Source organism: Mus musculus, chromosome 5, assembly GCF_000001635.26.
Source record: "Mus musculus strain C57BL/6J chromosome 5, GRCm38.p6 C57BL/6J".
Lineage (NCBI taxonomy): Eukaryota > Metazoa > Chordata > Mammalia > Rodentia > Muridae > Mus > Mus musculus.
The window spans coordinates 11,441,935-11,460,167 of NC_000071.6; the positions used below are offsets into that span (position 1 = coordinate 11,441,935).

Here is an 18,233-nt window from a genome sequence, read left to right on the forward strand (position 1 = left end):
AAGAAAGTATCAGTGAAATAGAATTAGATATCAGAAAGTAAGACAAGAAATATCTACTGTTAAGATATCTTAAGTACAATAAGTGCTACTAAATTTTTCATAGTAAAATAATGAGATTCATATAAATGAAATTCATTACACTTAGGAAAGACATAAAATGTTTAAAAGCCATATCAGTATAATAATTAACCCATAGGTAATATTCAAAACAATGTAATATTAAAGTCTGTATTAGTATTTTATCAATAAAGTTTACTTGAATCCAAATGTTGACATTAGGTGAATGGGTGCTAACAACATGTCATGAGTGGACTGAAAGCAATAGAGAAGAATACAAGCAGAAATGTAAGGTATGGAACCCCACTTCAATGTCTAAACTTATATGTTTGACTACAGTGATTAATATCATGAAGTCACAGAGAGATACTAAGTGTCACTGGAAATAGGAGTGATGAGGTAAGAGAATTGTGAGTCCCTACCTCATTGACACCCTAAAGTACTGAGAATTTTCTTCCTAGTCTATTTTGTTTTGCCATGTATAATTTTGAAACAAGATCCCCTAGAGTTTAAGCTAGTCACCCTAACTCTAATCAGATGATGGTGACCTTTGTATGTCTCACATGTCTTCTCCTGTATGCTAGGATTATAGGCCTAGGAGACACCACAGCCAGTCTGACTACTTGCAGGCCTTCCTCCTCTCCTCCCTCTCCCTCCCCCTCCCTCTCTCCCTCTCCCTCCTCCTCCCCCTCTCCCTCCCCTTCCCCTCTCTCATTTTCCTTTACTACTTTTTTTTATTTCTTCCTTTTCCTCTTTCCTTAAAAAACATATTATAATAGAGACAAACAACTTGAAACTAAGCTAGCAATTATAAAATACTTCTTAATTAATACAACAGTAACAGGTGTAACATTTTATTTCAAAAATAAGCCTGTGAATGCTATAGAAACTTAAGGATTTCAAAGAATACTGAACAAATGTTAAAAACACCTTATTTAGCTCTTATTCAAGACCAGTGTTAAAATTCAGTAGTAAGAAACTGTTTCCATTCTCATCTAAAAATGAACTAGAAATGAACTTATGTCTATTTTTAAGTAATAGATAGATAGATAGATAGATAGATAGATAGATAGACAGATAAAGGGAGAGGTATGAAGCACACTGTGAAAGATACAAATAATTTTATATAGTTTCATAAAATACTGCACTGCAACATTTGAAATGATTGGCAAGAAGAAAACTAATAGCAAATACACGAGGAAGTCCTCAGTAGCATTTTCCAGACCACATGTAAGTAACACATACACACACACACACACACACACACACACACACACACACACTCATACACACCTATCAATCTTCAGTGATTGTCAGATGAGTGGAAGCTTCTTGGTGTCATGGTAACTACTTAAAAGGCTTTAGTTTTAAAAATGTTTGTCCAAGTTCTCATCAACTTTGCATAGGCTATTTTGCTAATAGTATTGCCATAACACAGATGTCAAAAACAGAACCTCTATGTTTAAATAGTCAGAATGACATTATAAAAGTGGATAAAATCCAAGAAATTTAGAGTTCTAAAACTTAGCCTGGTATAACTTAGTTAATGTTTTTTCAAGTTCTGTAAATCAATGAAAGGGAAAAATCCAGTTTTCCAAGCATAATTGTGCAAACTCTATAAGTTATTTCAGAAAGCCAAAGGCATTTAAGCAATCAGACTCGTCAATTAGCCTAGCTGTGCAGTTACTACAGATTGAATTTACCTGGACTCTTTTTTTTTAGATATGACCTTGAGAAGTTCCTGAACTTCTCGATTTTCCATCCTTCAGAAGCTCACTTAAAAACCTCTCACTTGCTTCAAAATAGTGCTAAAAATAAGTTAGCTAGTTCTTCAAAAGTTGCTATTTTTAAAATTAGGAAAGCCAATAATAAAATCAAATTGTCACTAATACATTAGGGATTTATTCACTGTTTTTCCCAAGGGCCTCTGAACTAAAGTAGATGTACAAAATGTATACCTTACCATTTATCTTTCTTCTTTGGCTGTCAAACATGTAAGCACACATTTGTAAATAAACAAGGCAAGGTATTTTATTAGTATAACTTTTGAGATTAAAATTGTTATTTGCCAAGACATTAGCTACAAGTAATTGAATTTTTATTATTCCTATCCATATTGAGAAAACATCTATTTACAATGAAAACATTAGATCTCGGTTTTACTGATTCTAAAACAGCAGGTTTGTAATTAAAAATCAAACAACTAAGCCCAACCTAGAAGGGAGATATGCTTATCATTTTAAGGATTTAAAACATTCAGTAGCTTATTTATTTTTTCTTTCTCTTTGTATAGTATGTGATGATTTGTATTACATTTGATGAAAATATATTCAGTAAATTTGAAGAATGTTTCAAACTTCTTTCTTTCCATTTTGTGAAATCCTACTTGTAAATAAAATATAATGTAAACATAAAACTCAATGTCACACACAGAGCAAACCTGTCAGATTATGAGTCCAAGAAGAACTGACAACATGGATGTATAAGTAAAAAAATATTTAAAGGGAAGAGGAAAAGGAAACTCTAAAGAAAGGCTATAACCAGGGTTCTTATCTTCTTTAGAAGATAAAGGAATTAAGACAATTGCAACAACACTTAGTCTCTGGAATAAGGTCGAATGGAAACAGTTGAAGAGGAAGGGACTACTACTGTCAAATTGTTGGGAAGCCTATTGAAGGATGGGGCTCTTGGGTGATTCTAGGGATCTGAATTGGTACTTTGCCCTGGTTACTGCCTGGCTGCAGGAGAGTGGTGAAAGAGGACATGGCATGATGTAGACTGTCAAGAGTGGGCCTGTCAGTCAGTTTTTCTCCTACATCTGGGTGAGTGGTCTGTGTATTTTCAGGGTCATTACATGGTTTAACTAAAAGAAGTTATAGTAGTGTACTTACATCCTAATATAAAACCTACTTTGGGGAATACAGATATTATAACTATTTTATTAATTAATTAGATCATATCTTATATGACACATGGATTTCTATTTCACATATATTTAAAATTTACCTGTATAGGAAGCATGAAAATCAAAACTCAGAGAAGATACATAACAGATTTGCTTGATGTCTTTGGCATGGATGTAGCTATTTAGTTGCACATTTATTATCATTCACAAATCCCTTACCTACCCATGGTATTATAAAATGAAGAGACTATAGGAATAAGGAGGCAGAAACTTCAGGTTTCAAAAACTATGTTTTTCTTACTTCCCAATTCATAACTGCTGAACTTGCCCTATTCAACTCAAAATTTCCTAAAAGGTATTGAAGGTAATTTACACATTTGAAGTACATTCAACTGAGTCAAAGTTTCAGCAGTGATTCCTGGAGAATATTAATAATATTCCAACTTATGTAGAAAAAGAGGAAGTTGAACAAGCTTAATAGGATAAAAAGGTTTATTCTGGGGTTTAATCCCAGCCTGATCTGTGATGTTCCTTGAGTAAATGTGAGTTTGGCTCACATTCTAAAGATATATCCACAAATGGCATTAATGACTAATAACTGTAGATTTACACAAAAGTGTTATTCTTCAAGAAAGGAAACATGCCTCTAATCTGTGGTTTCTAAAATATATGTGTGAAATGGGAAGTAGTAGACATTGGGCCAAAGAACATGTTTCTTATGGTTTCAAGATGTAGTTTGGGAAAAGCTCTTTGACTTTCTAAGGAAACTATATTAAATCTAAAATGCACCAAGGCAGAAGAGAAGCAATTGCAGAATTGCTCTAAGAATTTTGTATTATGGTTGCACATTTGAAAATATTCTTCATTTAGAAGTGAATGAGAAATAATTACGGTGAGATTGTAAACAATCTGGATTCAAAGTAAAGGTTTTATTTTGTAATATACTTTATGCTCTACTGTATGCTGAGATATGTTTTGACAAGAAAAATCAATTTTGAAGATTTGTTTTATTTTCATTGTGTATATTTATATGTGTCTGTGTGTGGATATATCCACAAGCATGCAGATACCTGAAAAGGTTAGATAAAGAACAATACCACCAGAAACTTGAACTATAGTCAATGATGAGTCACAGACATGGATTCTGGAAACTAAACTTGGGCCCTATATAAGAGTGATTTATTCAGAGTCATCTCTACAGCCTCCAAGTTAAATTTGAAAATGCCATTTTAGCATGTATTGAGACAATTGATGTCTTTTACCCTAATTTATTATCATACTAAACATCATTAACAGATTTGTTTGAGCCTTCCCTAATTCAGCTTAATTAATCTGGACCCCCCCAAAATTTTCAAACACTGGACCACCAAACAGACAGCATACAACAACTGATATGAGGCTCCCAACATCCAAACAGTAGAGGACTTCCGGGTCTGTGTTCATTCAGAGATGATGCACCTAACCCTTAAGAGACTGGAGGCCCCAGGAGTTTTGAGGTCTGGTGAGGTGGGGTTGGGGGCATCCAAGTGGAGATGGGGTGGGGTGGAGAGGAGGGGTGGGATCTGGAGCAGTCAGAGGGTGGATAGGGAAGGGTGGGGAATGGAATATGGAGTGTAAAAATGAAACACAAATAAAATTATATTAAAAAAACAGATTTTTTTGAAGAAAATCATTTCATACACTTAATAATTTAATTAATTGATTCAAATAAAGTAGAATTTACAGTAGCATAAATGTATAACAATATGTTACCTGTAATATATTTATGCTGCTATATATTATTATATGCTATATATAAATATATAGTATAATATATAATTATATAAAATATAATAATGGTTCTGAGCATGCAAATGATTGGAATTAAATAGATAGGTAGATAGATAAATATAGATATATAGATATAGATATCATTAAAAGAAATAGTCATTGTTCTGATAGAATTAATTTATATGTGTATATATAAATATATAAAAATATACACATAAAACTTTCATGATGATGAAAAGAAACACAGCTCATTAATATGACTTGTTAATGAAATATAATATGCTCAGAGATATTCTATTTGGAAATATAGCAATATGTGGTAGAGAAGTTGCTGTGTTATTTTGTTATCTTTTGCAAATTAGAGATAAACATAACTTGAATATGTCAAAAATAAATTTAAAATGTATTTTAAAATTTATTTAGCATGAGCTATGAACATGTGATTTTACATATTTGAAGACAATTGTTAGACATGGATTTCTGTTGTATTTATTTTCAGAATTTCTTTTATTCCTTCAATACTTGTATACCTTCTCAAGAAAAACAACTTACTCCAATTATCATATTTTCTATTTGTGAATAAGATTCTAATGTGTATCATTGTAATGAACACATATTACCTCACAATATTGTTTATTCGTATTTATTAATATTTAAAATTTAAGAATTTCACAAGTATATGGTCCTTGATTATGACTGTCATATTTCTGGATATAGTGGTCTGAACTAGGTACCTAATGTGTTATACACTGTTTTAATACGCTTTGATTTTCATGGCCTTTAAAATCTGCTGGCATTTTAGGGTGCCTGGCTTTGTATGCGTGTTGTTCTTTCTTCATAGCACCAAGAAAATTCCCCAGACAGATCATTATGAGACAAATATCTAGAAAAGTACCACTGAGTTTGTTCTAACTTGCCCATCTATTGCTGGTAATGGGGCTTGCCTTTAAATGTGGTTTGTCTACTGAGCACTGGGACAGCATTAGAGAAAGTTAATTTTAAATTTATTGTCTTGCTCAGCCATCTTCTGCGAAGATTTTACCTGCAGTAGATGGAATCAAATGCAGACCTATAAATACTGTGCAGAGATTGAAAGATCTTGATACGCTCACTAAATGCTAAATTGTATGTCTCCATCAAATCTTTCTCTTCAAGGCTCAAAGAACTTTGGTGAAGAGGCAAAAGACATATTGCACGATCCGGTGGAAATTGAGTACCTCAAGAAATAATGTCTTTGCCTGGTGTGGTGGTGCACGCCTTTAATCCCAGCACTCGGGAGGCAGAGGCAGGCAGGTTTCTGAGTTCGAGGTCAGCCTGGTGTACAAAGTGAGTTCCTGGACAGCCAGGGCTATACAGAGAAACCCTGTCTCAGAAAAACAAACAAATAAACAAACTAACAAAAAACCCAACAACAACAAAAGAACAAAAACAAAAGAAATAATGCCCTCAAGATAAAATACAGCTGATAAACTTATGAACACAACTGTTATTTGCTAGGTTATGACTCAAATGGAAAATTCCAATTATGTATCCACAATAACTTTATGTGTATTTATAATGAGAAAAGACAGATAATCATATAATTACTTCTCTCTAAGTCTCATAAAGCTGTTATACCACTTGGCAAGTTTGGATAAAAGAAAAAAAAAATTTTAAACACTTCTGAAGTGGAGAATTTACTTTTGTGGTCCTGTCTATTTCGTGAGTCTTATGCTTTTTGAACCTTGGTTAGCACCTCTTTCCTTAGATTGCAAAATTTTTCTCTGATTTCTACAAATCCTTTGAGTTACAACATAAGAAAAGTCTCTAGTATATATTGCCAACACATAATTTAGATACAAAATTAACTATCTCATATTCAATGTAAAAGTTGTGTTTTTGCATTGACAATATTATACACTGGAGCTTTTCTTAAAGACTATGTGGCTGTATTTTTGTAATTAGATAAATCTATTTTTTGTTTTTAATACTTCATTATAAGCATATTACACAGGTAACCACTATTTGGATAGTTATTTGGACATCTTTCCTTTAATTAGAGACTTAAGTCATAGAGATTTCTATTGTATTATTTGTACTTTCCATAACTTGTTGAGGATTTTGTTATCAGAAAATTCCATGAATTTTTCAACTTGTGTTTTAATATTACATGAACATTAGTAAATTACATATTCTGATTTTTCTCACAGAATGTCTGTATTGTGGTGATTTAAATATTTGACCACATAGATTGATGTCTTTGAATGAATGGAAGTATTAGGAGATGTGGTTTTCTTTGAGTAGGTGTGGCCTTGTTGGAGAAAGTGTGTTAGTGTGTGGGTGGACTTTGAAATGTCATATGCTCAAGTTATGTCCACTATAGAATGATCTCATTCTACTGTCTGTGGACCAAGACTTAGAACTTTCAATGCTTTCCTGAGCACCATGCCTGCCATGGTTCCTGCATTAATAATAGACTGAACCTCTGAAACTCTAAGCTAGACCCAAATTAAATGTCTTCCCTTAGAAAGTTTTCCATGGTCATGTCTCATCACAGCAATAGAAACCCTAAGACTATTATAATTGATGGAACTTCCCTTCCATTATAACTTGATATAATCCATTATCTTAAAAATATCATGTAATCACAGTTTTGAAAACAAAAGTTCTATATATGTAGTTTTGATGGGGTTTTTATATCAGAAATAGGTATGTGTATGATTTATTGACAGTATTTGAGATTTCTTCCCATCTCATGTGTTCATAAAATTTCTAACATATTTTTTCATGTGTCTTTTTTCCATTTATTTACAACTCATACATTATCATGCTTTTTCCTACAGTACAGCTTTTGCTATGTTTTAACTTTATTTTCATTCTTTTAGTAGCTTGTGTTTTCTAAAATAAGAAAACATTGATGCAGGTAGATTTCTGAGTTCAAGTCCAGCCTGGTCTACAGAGTGAGTTCCAGGATATCCAGGAATGCACAAAGAAACCATGTCTTGAAAAATTAAAAATAAATAAAAGAAAAAGAAAAATTAAGAAAAGAAAACTTTAAATTGTTTGCCAGCTGAGAATAAAAAAGTAGGTGTCTTGTGGTTTGCTAAATATACACTTGAATGCTGGGTCCTCATTTTAAAAAATGAAGAGCTACTTTCTGGTAAAGATGCTGTACTTGGTTCAACTATGAATGACATTGTTTTGTACAGAAACTAGCACATCCTTGAAACTCAGTGTGACCATGTAGTAATAACTGGCCAAATCAGAGCAAGAAGAACTCTAAACCTGTAGCCAAATAGATTTACCTTTATATGCTTGTTTCATAGAAGGGAGCTCATAAAAGAGAGCTTTTGCAAGTAAACTACAGGAACCTCCATTTGTATTAAACTTAATTTGAAAGTCATTGGAGAACTCAAAGATTGCAGAGTAAGATCACTTGATTACATTAGTAAGATCACTTGAAAGAATGACATTGCAATTCAAAGATAAGGAACTAGAATTTAAAGGACCTAATTACTAAAGCAGCATGTAGAACTTACGTACAATATGACTGTATAGATTTATAATAGTTATGTATATATATGATATAGATTAGATATAGATACATATATTTAGGTATATACATATAATGAGGATTTATGAACCAACTGGAAGTATACATACAACTATTGTTGGAATATGTACATTTTAAGAAGAATGTTAGATTCAAATTAAATTTGGGGTACAGGTCTAAACAGACAGGTATTTTTAGAGAGATTTCAAATGGCTGAGAAACAGTTAAATGTTCAACATCTTTAACTATCATGAAAATGCAAATCAAAATGGCCCAAAGATTCCATATTATACCTGCCAGAATGGCGAAGATAAATAGCCCAAATGACTGTTCATGTTGGCAAGGATGTAGAGCAAGGCAAAGACTTCACCAGTGGTGGTGGGACTGTAAACTTGTACATCCACTGTCAATCAATTTGGTCATTCCACAGAAAATCATTGAAAATTGATATCTGTCATGAAACAGCTATACCACTTTTGGTCACATACCCCAATGATACCCTATCCTGCCACCAGAACATTTTTTTAAAATTATGTTCATAGCTTTATTCATAATACCCAGAAACTGGAAATAATCTAGATATCCCTGAACTGAAAATGGATGAAGAAATTGTGATACATTTACCAATTGGATTATTTCACAGGTATTAGAGAAAACTGACATCAAGAAATTTACAGGCAAATGGGTTGAAATAGGAAAAATATCATCCTGAGCAAGGAAACAAAGACACATAAATACAAACATATGTACTCACTTACAATTGCATATTAGCTATTAAATGAAGGATATTCACTTATGTCTAGGGAGAAGAATTACAATAGATTGAGTGATTGAACTCAGGGCAGGTAGTGATGGGTAAAGGAGGGTTAAGGTGGGGAGGAAAGGATGGAGGCAGAGAGTAGTGGGAGAGATGAGTGAAATGTGTAAGCATTTAGGAGTAATGTGGAAACTTCATGGAGTGGAAAGTTCCTGGAACCTGTGAAGGTAACCCTAGCAAGGACTCCTAGTAATAGAGGATATGGAGCCTGAACTGGTCATCTTCTGTGACCAGGTTAGGCTCTGGATGGTGAGAATAGGACATCAACCCAGACACAAAATCTATCAACCTGTCCTACCTGCAAGAAGCACTGTGGTAGTGGTGGCTCAGAGCTTGTGGGAGTGGCCAACCAATGACTGGTCTAACTTGAGGGAATTGTTTCTTTTTGAAATTTGAAAAAAAAAAGCAGTTTTGACATTCCAATATATTATGTTACCTCACTAAAAACCCAGAATTATAAAGGCCAATTGGACATAGATAGCATCTTACAAAATGATGAGTCAAAGCCAACATTCTGATCTGTCTAGAGCATCATTATTTTGAGAGATGAAATATTTCATTATTTACTCCAACCAATTTAACAGAAAATGCAGAGCAGTGTACACGATATTCTTTTTTAAACATATATTTTCAATAAAAGCTAGAATGGTACATGAATAAAATACACTGTAGGTGTTATATTTTGACTATACATCTGGACAAGGGAATTATCACATACATATAGAAAACATTTTTCTGTAAAGCTGTATTTAGAATACAGTATGTTGTCCATGTTGTAGTATATGCACATCCATGTAGAAATCATTGCTGTATACAGTGGAGGGATACTAAAAATATTTGAGAATTGGATTCCCCCCCCCCATTTTATTGAAAATGTTTTTCTTCCAATATATTTTATGCCTATTACCCTTCTTCAGTTCTTCCCATGTCCTGCTCTTCTTCCTTTCAAACCGACTTAATTTTTTTTTTCTTTCTGAAACACTGATGTATGAGATAGGTCAGAGTGTTGGCTTTTGCTCATGTTTTTAGTAGATTCTATCCATTCCTGATTGGTCTTTATGACTCTGAGTTTGTAGTGAGGCTACATATTATGTTGCTTAATGAAAAGGTCAAGTTAAGTGATTCAGGAGAAGGCTTGTGTCAAAAGGGGGATATGAAGTAGAAAGAAGCACACTAGGAACATATGGAAGATAGTAGCAAATCTAGATAAAGAAATACAACAATAATAAATAAAAGGAACCATGAAAAGGAGTGTAATCTTCTACAGTCATGATGTTAACAATGCGTGTGTTTACCTGATTCAAATAAAGGACTTGTTATGAGAAAAGTTGGCTATATTAAAAAATACTTCAAATCTTCAGTGTCTTGAAAACGTTTACATAGTAAAATCCAGTCTTCAGCATCATGCTATTGGGAAGTGACAGGAACTGGTGAAGCTAGGGAGATACAAGGAAATAATAACAAATGTAGCATTACAAGGCAAAGCACAGGTGAAAGTTCAAGTCTTGAAAGGAGGTCAGATGCAGGTAAGAGTCAAGATGTGACCTGTCATTCCTTTGAGATATCTCCTATTTTATTTATGAACAGAAACCAAAAATTCTGACATTGTAGACCTTTTCCATTTCAGGTGTTATGCACAGAACTGTGCAAAGAAGTTAAGGCACTCCGAATAGGAATTCCGAATTAAACAACATAACAATGAATAATTCCAAACAAGGAGACAAAGGGCAAAATTAGTGTTTTACTTAGCCTAATTTACACAACAGATTTGAAACCTAAGCCCCTTGAAAAGTCAGTTCTTCTGTGTGTCCTATACAATGTATTAGACATGAACACAATTATAGGCCCAAAGACTGAGCTCAAGTAATTTTGAGCCTCATAAAGAATGTGATAAGCATCACTGAAGACATGGACAATAGTCACTGGACCTCATAGCTTCCTCAGAGGCTGACTGTGCTATAATCTTAGTTGGTGACTGGCTGTTCAGGGAAAAAAAAATGTTTTCTGTTCTAGTACTGGAAATCTCTCAAGTTTCTTATATGATTTGGTGTTTTTTCTATAAACAATGTTATTCAAATGGTCATTATATATCAATTATGAAATGAAAAATAATCATATCTTAGAATAAATAAGGTAATTAAAGGACCAGTGTCTTTTTATCACAAATTTCTATCATACTTCAAATGACAGTGCATGCCAGAAATGTAGTCCCTTCTCCAGTTTTAACTATCATACAAAATTACAAACTAGAGGAATACTTATTTGCTTGGATCTTTGCTTTTAGGGGTAGTAACCTAATCCCGATTTTAATTGATAATTATTACAGATGTCATATATGAGGTTCTTTAATAAGACTATCAGTTAAAATAGTGGATTTTAATTTAATCATTACTTTGAAGCTCATATATTTATGAGCTTTTATAAGTATGTGTCAATTTAAATATTTATGAATATATAATATTACATTTGAGTTATGATACATATAAAATCTTGACTAAATAAATATCCTTATATTTCATGACGTGTTATTCAGGATTAACAAAACAATGAAATTCTGTTATTGATGGCAACATGGGTAGAGAGAGAACATTATGTTCTATGAAAAATCCTGAAACAGACGATCAGAGCCACATGACTGTGATCATATGAGTAATCTAAAATGATAAGAATAGAATGGTGGATACCAGGGAAAAGTGGAAGAGAGGGTGTCATGTCAGAAGTTGATTACTCTGTTTAAGTTGTAATTCGTGGCAAGAAATTTGGAATGCTGTTGCATAGTATGGTAAATGTGAATGATGTGTAAATGATGATAGTTTTTATATTTTGTAAATCTGTAAGAAAAAGTTTGAATGAAATCATATAACTAAAATGTAGGGTTTATAGAAAATAGGTACTCTCAAGTTTAAACATATCATACAATATTTTTACATTTCAAAACAGGGTTGTGACCAATTATATTAGCAATTTTATATTCCAGAAAATAATCTTAAATTAAAACCTAAAATAATTTGGTGTCCATATTTGTTTATCAAGTAGTAACTAAATATAAATATTATAAGGTTAATATATTAATACATTTATGACATCATATTTATCAAATTATTTGTGATTAATAACGCAAATGATGCAGTAAGTCATAAAGTTAAGTTATGTAACTAACTGACAATTTTAAAAGGGGGAATTCAATTATAAATGTGAAAATTAGCTCTCCTGTGGAAATTAATAATGATGAATGTCCCAATTTATTTTAGTGCTACGTGGTATTTTCATTTGTCATGATTTAACATAGAGTCTGCTGTAGCTTCGATGGAAGTTACAAGAGTAGAGGGACATACAATTGTAGAAGATTTAATCACTGACTGGGAGACATCCAACCCTAACTGATACATGTAGAACCCAACCCAACACTCAGGGAAGCCCCCAGAAGAGGTGATGGAAAGATTTTAGGAGGCAGAAGACAAATATGCCTGCTTTAAACTAACATCTTTTAGATCTATTCTAGAGGGCTGATCCCAGAATAAACTTGTTTGATATACTTAGTGCAGGCAGTAGCCATGTAAATTCGTGTTCTGCTTTGTGTTTGGCATGTTCCTTTCTTACACTCGCAGGACACAGAGTTCCTGTGTTCATGAACTGATGTTGTGCTACCATACGTTCCTTGACTTTTCTTATCCTTTGAATCCTTTTTAACTTCTTTTCTTTATTTTAACTTCTAATGCTTCATCATCTCTTCTTTAACAGATATTGAAGTGTTAGCATCAGATTATATTTTTAAAGTAGAATAATCATGCCAAGGTTGCATGAAATATGAGTGAAATGTGTGGTGAAGTGATTTTTAGATGTGAAGTATTAAACAATACTCCATAAATAACAGGCAGTGAGTAAATAGTGGATTTTAAATTGTCTCATGGTTCAAATGTTGTAAGACATGATAAAGAACAAGAAAGTGAATTATTATACCCTGTTACTCTGTTTCAAATCTACTCTCTTTTGTAATTTCAAAGAAAGCATTTACTTAAAATCAATTTAAGAGCATAAATGCATGTCTAAGAACAAATTTGATAGACACTGTAATTTTTCAATCATCAGGAGAATCAAGTAACTTAATGGAAAGGAAATCTTAATTTGCTCATGAATTACTGAGCTACAGGCTCTTGCTGTGCTTTAACTTAAGTGTGCTTGTCTCAGACTGCCTGACCCACAATCACTGATCATCTCAAAAATAAATTCTAATAGGAAGATCTATGGACCCTGGGGCAAACCATTTTTATTTCCAAAGAGGATAGAAATGGAGCATGGTATTATGAATCCTAAAACAAAACAAGACAAAAGCCCAAGGCCTCTTTCACTGGCACTTGTGCACATGAAATACTGCTACCATGAGACTAAGGCAATTGCTTCCTTCTCTTCTCTGAAATGACTCAGCCGATAGCCTTCTGCTAATGGCTTTTACTTTACAGTTTAAAAACATCAACATGATAACAACCAGTTGTGCCAGCACCAATTGTTGAAAATGCTGTCTTTCTTCCACTGGATGGTTTTAGCTCCCTTGTCGAAGATCAAGTGACCATAGGTGTGTGGGTTCATTTCTGGGTCTTCAATTCTATTCCATTGGTCTACTTGTCTGTCTCTATACCAGTACCATGCAGTTTTTATCACAATTGCTCTGTAGTAAAGCTTTAGGTCAGGCATGGTGATTCCACCAGAGGTTCTTTTATCCTTGAGAAGAGTTTTTGCTATCCTAGGTTTTTTGTTATTCCCGATGCATTTGCAAATTGCTCCTTCTAATTCGTTGAAGAATTGAGTTGGAATTTTGATGGGGATTGCATTGAATCTGTAGATTGCTTTTGGCAAGATAGCCATTTTTACAATGTTGATCCTGCCAATCCATGAGCATGGGAGATCCTTCCATCTTCTGAGAACTTCTTTAATTTCTTTCTTCAGAGACTTGAAGTTTTTATCATACAGATCTTTCACTTCCTTAGTTAGAGTCACGCCGAGATATTTTATATTATTTGTGACTATTGAGAAGGGTGTTGTTTCCCTAATTTCTTTCTCAGCCTGTCTTGTGAGACTATGCCGGGGCCTAGCAAACACAGAAGTGGATGCTCACAGTCAGCTAATGGATGGATCACAGGGCTCCCAATGGAGGAGCTAGAGAAAGTACCCAAGGAGCTAAAGGGATCTGCAACCCTATAGGTGGAACAACATTATGAACTGACCAGTACCCCGGAGCTCCTGACTCTAGCTGCATATGTATCAAAAGATGGCCTAGTCAGCCATCACTGGAAAGAGAGGCCCATTGGACACGCAAATTTTTTATGCCCCAGTACAGGGGAGCGCCAGGGCCAAAAAGGGGGAGTGGGTGGGTAGGGGAGTGGGGTGGGTGGGTATGGGGGACTTTTGGTATAGCATTGGAAATGTAAATGAGCTAAATACCTAATAAAAATTTTAAAAAAAATAAATAAATGTTCCTGTGTCTAGCTAAAAAAAAAATAAAATAAAATAAAAACATCAACATTAGAGTTGGTACCACTGACTTTTTAATAAATTCTTTTGCTTCTAAAACTAGCATTGCCCTTTAGAGAGAACAGACCAGATTCTACCTCAGCAGTTCTTATATTTCCCCAGCATCAAAGAGCCTGTTCATTTTCCATGAAAGTTATGTTTTATTACTACGATTTCATGCACATCATATCATGAGTTATATTTAAAGACTGACTAATTCAGCTTCAGATTTGACTATCCAGAGAAACAAAAGTAGTATTATGCCATATTATAGAATAAATTCAGATTTGTCTTAATTCTCTTACAATCTATTTTCTAAAACTTCAAATATTTTTGAGATTATAGTAACATTATTTTCCCCACTTCTAAGTCTACTATATACCTCTGTCTCACCTATCTTCAAATTCATGATTTTTCTCTTTAATTATGTTTGTATATGTGTGTGAAAACATACAAATATAGCCTGATCTGCCTATGCAATAGTTTTGTATGTGTATATTCTTCAGTGGGTTATTTAGTAATGGATACCCTAAGCAAGGACAACACTAACAGACATGATAGCCTGGACTAGGGAAAGGTAATGAGCCTCAAGTCTAGGCAAAGGATTATAAGCAAAAGTGGGATCAATGGTCTTCTCCAGGGAAGAGCACACCTATTCTTAAATGCTTTAAAAATTGACTTACACCATGATCTGTTTGAATGCTTAAAATTTTATAAAAGTGGCCTTTGTCACGGTGTCTCTTCATAGCAATAAAACCCTAACTAAAACAGAAGTTGTTACCAGGGACTGAGGCATTGCTGTGATAGGCCTGGGCATTCTTTTGTTTGAGATCAAGCTTTAAGTGGGGCTCAATGGGCAATACTAGTAAGAACAAGGGTGACAAGACAGCTGAAGGTTATTTGAAGCATGGGAGCTCGGCTTATGTGGTTTTAGACAAGAAGATTATTTTTATTGGACTAGAGAATGTTTTTGTTTTTTAATTTTTCATTTTTATTGCTTATTTTATTTATTTACATTTCAAATGTTATTCCTCCTTCCCAGTCTCCAATCCACAACTCGCCATCCCCTTCTCCCTCCCCCTGCTTCCTAGCCTATCCTGGATAATCAAGCCTCCATAGGACCAAGGACCTCCCCTCTCACTGCAGCCAGACAAGGCAATCATCTGTTATATACCCAGAAGGAGCTGTGGGCTTCCCCTGTTTACTCTTTGGTTTGGGATTTAGTCCCTGGGAGCTTTAGAGGGCCCTGTTGGTTAATATTGTTGTTCTTCCTATGAGGCTGCAATCCCCTTCAGCTTACAGTCCTTGCCTTAACTTCCCCATTGGAGTCCCTGCACTCAGTCCAATGTTTGGTTGTGTACATCAGCATCTGTAATGGTCAGGCTCTGGCAGAGACTCTTAGGGGACAGCTACACTGGGCTCCTGTAAGTAAGCACTTCTTAGCATCAGCAATAGTGTCTGAGTTTGATGTCAGCAGAGGGGATGGATCCCTAGGTAGGGCAGTCTGTTATGATATTTTGGCAAAGAATAAAACTGTTGTTTGTTTGCTTGTTTGTTTGTTGCATTTGTCCTAAAAGTCTGCCCGAGGCTAAATTGAATCGTTTTGGATTAATGACATTGGCAGAGGAAACCTCAAAGAGTTGACTCTGTTGTCTAGTTATTAGTGTTAATTCTTATAGAGATTTATAAGAAAAAGTAGCAAGCTCAGTATGGAAAAATACAAAATGTACACTATAAGGGGAAAAGGAGCAACAGAAAGTGGAAATTGTCTGTTCTATGAGATAAACAGGCTAAAAAAAAGTCTTGATGTTAAAAATCGAATAAAATGAGTGGTGACCTCATGGCAAGATGCCACCCAGCTAAGCTTCCAACTTGTCCAAAGAAATTCAATATAGAGACAGCCGGCCACCTTCCTGGTGAGAGCACGGGGGTCTGCCTGGCCTGAGAGGTTTGTGGCACAGGCGCCGGCGGGAGCCTTCTTGGCTCCGGGACTCCGCGGAGGGCAGGCTGCACGGGTGACCGTGTGGAATACAGAGTGCCAGCCGTTTCTAGGACGGGCGAGAGTCGCAGAGCTTCTGGGCGGCGCCATCTTCAGCTCCAGACAGCCGGCCACCTTCCTGGTGAGAGCACGGGGGTCTGCCCGGACTGAGAGGTTTGTGGCACAGGCGCCGGCGGGAGCCTTCTTGGCTCCGGGACTCCGCGGAGGGCAGGCTGCACGGGTGACCGTGTGGAATACAGAGTGCCAGCCGTTTCTGGGACGGGCGAGAGTCGCAGAGCTTCTGGGCAGCGCCATCTTCAGCTCCAGACAACCAGCCACCTTCCCGGCAAGAGCCACAGAGCTTCTGAGGCAGCGCCATCCTCAGCTCCAGACGGCCGGCCTCCTTCCGGACAAGAGCCACAGAGCTTCTCAGGCGGCGACATCTTCGACTCCAGACAACTGGCCACCTTCCTGGCCAAAGCAACACAGCTTCTGGGAAAGATCCTGTTTTGGGCCTTCACCTTCAGCCAGGAGGAGGTCCAAACACCAGATAACTGTACACCTTCCCTGAAAGAGGAGAGCTTGCCTACAGAGACTGCTCTGACCACTGAAACTCAGAGAAGAGAGTTTGTCTCCCACGCCTGCTGATAGAGGGTAACAAAATCAACAGAGGAACAATCTCTTAACAAAGACAACTATAACAACTAACTCCAGAGATTGCCAGATGGCGAAAGGTAAACGTAAGAATCCTACTAACAGAAGCCAGGACCACTCACCATCATCAGAACCCAGAACGCCCACTTCGCCCAATCCAGGACACCCTAACACACCTGAAAAGGTAGACCTGGATTTAAAAGCATATCTCATGATGATGGTAGAGGACATAAAGAAGGAATTCAATAACTCACTTAAAGAAATACAGGAGAACAATGCTAAAGAGTTACAAGTCCTTAAAGAAAAACAGGAAAACACTGCTAAAGAGTTACAAGTCCTTAAAGAAAAACAGGAAAACACAACCAAACAGGTAGAAGTCCTTATAGAAAAACAGGAAAACACATCCAAACAGGTGATGGAAATGAACAAAACCATACTAGACCTAAAAAGGGAAGTAGACACAATAAAGAAAACCCAAAGTGAGGCGACGCTGGAGATAGAAACCCTAGGAAAGAAATCTGGAACCATAGATGCCAGCATCAGCAACAGAATACAAGAGATGGAAGAGAGAATCTCAGGTGCAGAAGACTCCATAGAGAACATCGGCACAACAATCAAAGAAAATGGAAAATGCAAAAAGATCCTAACTCAAAACATTCAGGAAATCCAGGACACAATGAGAAGACCAAACCTACGGATAATAGGAGTGGATGAGAATGAAGATTTTCAACTCAAAGGACCAGCAAACATCTTCAACAAAATTATTGAAGAAAACTTCCCAAATCTAAAGAAAGAGATGCCCATGAACATACAAGAAGCCTACAGAACTCCAAATAGACTGGACCAGAAAAGAAATTCCTCCCGACACATAATAATCAGAACACCAAATGCACTAAATAAAGATAGAATACTAAAAGCAGTAAGGGAAAAAGGTCAAGTAACATATAAAGGCAAGCCTATCAGAATTACACCAGATTTTTCACCAGAGACTATGAAAGCCAGAAGAGCCTGG

At 35.5% G+C, this 18,233-nt stretch overlaps 1 long non-coding RNA gene across 4 annotated transcripts in view; it reads right to left on the reverse strand.

The window, feature by feature from the left end:
- Gm52803 overlaps positions 1–18,233 on the reverse strand; it is a 145,200-nt gene that overhangs the window by 18,482 nt on the left and 108,485 nt on the right. For all 4 annotated transcript variants that reach the window (XR_003955860.1, XR_003955861.1, XR_003955862.1 and 1 more), the window contains one exon: positions 10,377–10,517. This is a non-coding gene — a long non-coding RNA (predicted gene, 52803). The remainder of the gene's footprint in view (positions 1–10,376; positions 10,518–18,233) is intronic.